The sequence below is a fragment of the Lactuca saligna genome, chromosome 3 (assembly GCF_052625555.1).
Source record: "Lactuca saligna cultivar CGN05327 chromosome 3, ASM5262555v1, whole genome shotgun sequence".
NCBI lineage: Eukaryota > Viridiplantae > Streptophyta > Magnoliopsida > Asterales > Asteraceae > Lactuca > Lactuca saligna.
The window spans coordinates 129,900,433-129,905,756 of NC_136419.1; the positions used below are offsets into that span (position 1 = coordinate 129,900,433).

Consider the following 5,324-nt stretch of genomic DNA (forward strand, 5'->3'; position numbering starts at 1 on the left):
TCAACTTGGTAAATTCCAGGTAATCAATGCACATTCGGTGTGAACCATCCTTTCTCTTGACAAAAAGGATCAGCGCTCCCCATGGTGAGCTACTCGGTCTATTAAACCCCTTCCACAATAGCTCTTGAAGCTGCAAGGATAACTCCTGCATCTCTAGCGGCGCAAGGCGATAAGGCGCCTTGGCGATAGGTGCTGCCCCCGGAACCAAATCGATGCAGAACTCTACCTGCCTCTCGGGAGGCACACCTGACAACTCCTCGGGAAAACATCTGGGAACTCACGCACTATTGGAACATCATCAATCGAACATGGCCTCCCAGCGGCCACGCGCGTATCCATCACATAGGCTACGAACCCACTGCAACCCTAGTGTAAACTCTGTTTCGCTCTGGCAGCCGAACAAAATGCTGAACCACATTGGGTAACCTCATCGTACATTGTAAGTAGTCCCCTACTAGGGTCTTGTATCGTCACCAACTATCGCTCGCAGTCTATAACAGCCCCAAATCGGCTCAACCAATCCATGCCCATTATGACACACACGTCCCCCATCACAATCGGGACAAGATCTATCGGAAACTCAACACCGAAAATCTCAAGTACACATCCTCTAATCACATCCGTAGCATACACTACTTGCTCGTCAGCTATAGAAACTCGTAGAGGTCGACTTGACGCCTCTCGCTGAATACTGATGTGCCGACTAAACGCTAAAGAAACAAATGACTGGCTCGCACCCGAGTCAAATAACACCAAAGCAGGTACAAAATTCACAAGAAAAGTACCTACGCATATCATAAAATAAGCGCCATATCATTACTCAGCATAAATAAATGATAGAATACGTACCAGCCACGACATCGGGCGCTGCACGGACCTCCTCCAATGTAAACTGGAAAGCTTTCCCGCGAGCTTTCAGTGCCTCGGCCTTCACCGGCCGTCCCTCAGTAACTTGTGCAGACCCCTAAGCTGACCCCTATAGTAGCTGTGGACACTCGGCCTTCCAATGGCCCGTCTGGTTGCAATGAAAGCAAACCGTGAATCCCTTGGGGCTATCGTTGGCTATATGCCCCACCTTACCATATTTGTAGCAAGCACCCGATTGATAGAACGCATCATTTCCTTTTCTGCACTTCCTGCAAGTGCGGCCCTTCTGGCCTCCAGATCTCGAATCGGTGGGCTTTGCCCGCTTGGCTGCCGGATGAGACTGTGCCGGCCGCCGATCCTTCCCCTGAGACTCGGCCTCCTCCCTGTCCTGAGTCTCCAACTCAATCTCCTTCTTCTGGGCATTTTCCTAGAGCTCAGAAAATGTTCGGTAAGTCGAGTTCGCTATGAACTCCTGCATATCCCTCCTCAGTATGCCCAGATAACGACTCATGCGTGCCTGCTCGGTAGACACCTACTCAGGACACACTACAAACAAAACGTCATTTAGTGGCACACAAAAAGTGCCACTGAATACCTAAAAAAGTGCTACTAAATGTCTCAAAGATAATTAGTGGCACAAATAAAAAGTGTTACTAGAAGCGCTTCCACTAAAACCCTTTAATGACACTTTTCAGTTTTGTCGCTGCAGTTTTTAAGGGTTTAGTGACACTTTTTTGTTTGTCACGATAGACAAAAACTATTTTGTGGCACATAAGTTGTGCCGCTAAAAACTCGTGAAATTCTAATATTGATCCCCTCTTTAGTGGCACTTTTTTATTTGCCACAATACAATAATATAATGTGGTATATATTTTAAAGCGCTAATTACACATGATTTCAAAATTCATGCTACTTATAGCAACACATAAAAAATAATTTAATTGTAATTCGTTGAAAATAATAATAGTTTCGTTGTTCATATTTTGAATCTTTTAAACGATAGTCTACATAAATGCCAAATAAGTCTAAAGTTGCACATGAAGCATCATCACTCACTGATCCTATCCAAAACTATAAGGCATCACAATCAACAAAGGCAAATCCATATGTAGTTGAATCATCATCAAGACTTCTGATACCCCCTACACAAAATCATATATAACTCAAAATTATATACCTCCTTTATAGCAAGAAGATGTACAACTTAAGGCCCAATGTTTCCGTTGATCATGGTTGATGGTGTAAGGATACTTGCTAGTTTTCTTTGGGTTACCTGTAAACATTTAGGAACATAATATTTAAATAAATAATGACACATTATCTACAAATGAAAAATATCACACTTAATAATAACATAAATGGAAATACATTTAGGTCACAAAACTTACAGTAGTAGACCCCCTTACAGCAGTAGAACCCTTACACCAGTAGATCGCCACGGTTTTGCTTGCACTGATGTTTCCAATTGCTCCGCTCGCCTAACTTTATATCTTTAATTTTTCCATAAAAAATGAAAAGATTTTGAGCATTTTAGTAACTTACACAGGAGCCAATAGCTTTTCAATTGCATTGTCGTTGATACAAACTTACAAAAATGCAAAAAATAGATGATAATTCGTTGTTGGCCAAAATACCAATCTAGAGTTATTGATCATGAGCCCAACTTGTCCTGGAAAAGTGGGGGTAGGGGTAGGTGGAAAATGAATCAATATATATATGTTAGATTAATTATAACAACTATGTCGTGAATCAAGCTACTTACCAATTCTTCCTTTTATTCTTTTTCTTACCCCAACAAAACTTTAGCTACTTACCAATTTTTCCATTCTTAAACAAAAATGGATGATTCTTGGTTTATGTCCTTTTTGTAGTTAGTAATTTCATATCTCTATCAGAACTAATTTAGAATATAAGGTCAAATCAAGAACAGAAAACCAATACTACACTGATGTATTGATAGGACTCAAAATAACAAGATAAACCTAGTGATTTGATAGTGATTCGAGAGCCTATCTTGTCCCAATGTATGAAATACCATATTTCTCACAAGATATATGATGATATCCACATACTATCTACCCTCTTATAAGCACTGTTGCAACAAACTAAGTAAACATAAATACCCAAAAGACCCCTACCACCAATAGTTTGCTCTTTATTTATTTGATTTCCTAATTAACCCCTTCTAAACTTCTTGAATAAAATTTGAGTTATAGCAAAATAAAGTTATTACCTACAGTTATAGTCTGGATACATGTGGTACAAAGTCAAAATCAGACATATCAACATCTTTCAGCTGTTTAACAAACATGATATTGAAACAAAACCAAATCAAATAATTATCCAATCTAACTAGATGAATAGTTAAGTTAACCTAGGTAACGGTTGCATCACCACCTGGATCTATTAGAAATATATTTAGTTGGTGAGCCGGCATCAGGAGAGTTACCAAGATAATCAAGAATCAGAACTGAAATTTAAAAACAGAAATCAGACAATTTTATAAAAGAAACCAAACATTAGGAATAACTATTAAAGACCCATTATTTAATTTTTATTATTCTACAACTATAACTTATTTTCCAAATTAAGAGATTCGGTTATCCAAGCCTGTATGTTCACATGATCAAAAGGTAAAAACCAAGTGGGAATTTCAAAAGTTGAAGTTTTTTACATAAGAACCTGTGATTTATAAATTATCCCAAAACATAGATTCTACTCACAAGAGTAAGCTTTAATGCATCCCTAGGGTACGTTGTCCAAGGTTGAAGTAATCTAGAAAAGCATTTATTCTATATAATAAGAAAACACTACTTCAGATAACACTAGATTTAATGTAGAACCAAAAAAATGAGAAAATTAAAGGAATTTATTAACTATACAAGAATATAGATAACAAGTATCGTTGGAAAGGAGTGTATTCCAAGTACTTCATGATGCTGAATGCTGTAATGAAATGGGTTCCATATGCATTTGAAAATGTGCGCCTTTCAAACTTCTTGAACTACAAGCGAAAATGAAGAAAATAAGAAATTAGGATCAACTAACTAGGGAGAGATTACTATCAGTTAAATACTCAATTTACATACACAAATTCCATTCAAAAGAGAAGAGTCTTCTTTTTCTCTTGGGTAAATCAAATATGTTGTCTAGAACTCTAAACTCCCTGTTGTCCAATTAGAAGTTATTCTTTATGATGTTGGTTATTCGGAGCACTTGATGAATTGCTTTTTCTCACATTTTCATGCCCGTAAGACCTACGTTTTAAGATCAAAAGCAATCGAGTCTTAATAATCTTACTCTGGATATCAATCTTACAAGCAACAAATTTAAACAAGAAATAAGATGAAGTCTTCAATTCGTTAGATCATCAAACATCATGACAAATTTGGGGTGTATGAACCAGTAGCAAAAAGTCAACTCCCAATATATGTCAATTTCAAATACATGTGAACTTTTTTCGCTAATAAATCAACTGCAAGTTGAGAAAAATAATGAAATTAACAAGTAGGTTGAATTGTTTACCATATTCAACAGTCAAGGAGAACAAAAATCCAACTGGAGTGCTATTATTCCTGATGATGTTTTAACTACCTGAATCCATAGCTCTAAAAGACGATGAAAAATCCAGATTACTTTGATTTGCATACTCATAACCACCAGAATCCGAAACTCGCCATGAACTGCAACCGTGTGTCACATCCGTTGACTGAGGTGGAAGATCTTGGTTATGAATCGGTGTTTCTCTCCTTTCCTGCTTTTTAGGTGTTGATGCTAATGATAGATTGTTTGGAAAGTCTGGAACTCATGTAAATCATATTCAGATTTCTTTTGTTTCTTAAAGAACCTTTCCTCCCGCTCGTGATTCGAGGCGGTGGTGATAAGATCCAGGAATTTCTGTTCTCTGTTCTCATTGAGTATATTCCAAATGAAGGAGCTCGGAGAAGAGCGATAACGCAATAAGAAAATCTGATTCTCATATTTTTGATGTTGATTTTGAGTTTCCTGATCGTAAACTAGATAAGAATTCAATGATATCAACTGTCTGTTCTTAGCAAACTCGCCATCAGCCGGATGTATGATGTATTGATGTTGTGAGCTGTGAAATGCGATCGATTAGGGCAAAAGAATTGGGGAAACGTCAAAGGCCACACATAATATAGGTCGATTCATTTTGGAGAGGGGATAGGAACTAAGAAGCGTGGATTTAGTGTTTTTAATGGCACAAAAATAGATGGGTAAACACAACACTTTAGTGGCGTATAAAAAAAATGACATGCAGATGTTTTAGTGGCATTTTGAATATTGATGCCACTAATAAAGATTGATACTAGTGACATATATTATAAAGTGCCGTTAAATCTATTAATTTTATGGTGGCATATAAAAATATGCCACTAAAAACACACTATAGTGACATAAAAAAGATATGTCATTAAACATGTGTGCCACTAAAT

General features: G+C 37.4%; 1 long non-coding RNA gene across 3 annotated transcripts; it reads right to left on the bottom strand.

The window, feature by feature from the left end:
* Positions 1–1,818: 1,818 nt before the first annotated feature.
* LOC145037243 (uncharacterized) lies at positions 1,819–5,072 on the bottom strand. Of its 3 annotated transcripts, XR_013678696.1 has the most exons (7): positions 4,393–5,072; positions 3,957–4,124; positions 3,265–3,871; positions 3,101–3,163; positions 2,236–2,536; positions 2,045–2,140; positions 1,819–2,009 (listed from the first exon to the last, which is right to left on the bottom strand). It is a non-coding gene; the product is annotated as an uncharacterized LOC145037243 (long non-coding RNA). The 3 variants fall into 3 exon arrangements; XR_013678697.1 differs by having other exon boundaries at positions 2,045–2,129; positions 2,256–2,357; positions 2,458–3,871; XR_013678695.1 differs by having other exon boundaries at positions 2,045–2,129; positions 2,256–3,871.
* Positions 5,073–5,324: the final 252 nt, after the last annotated feature.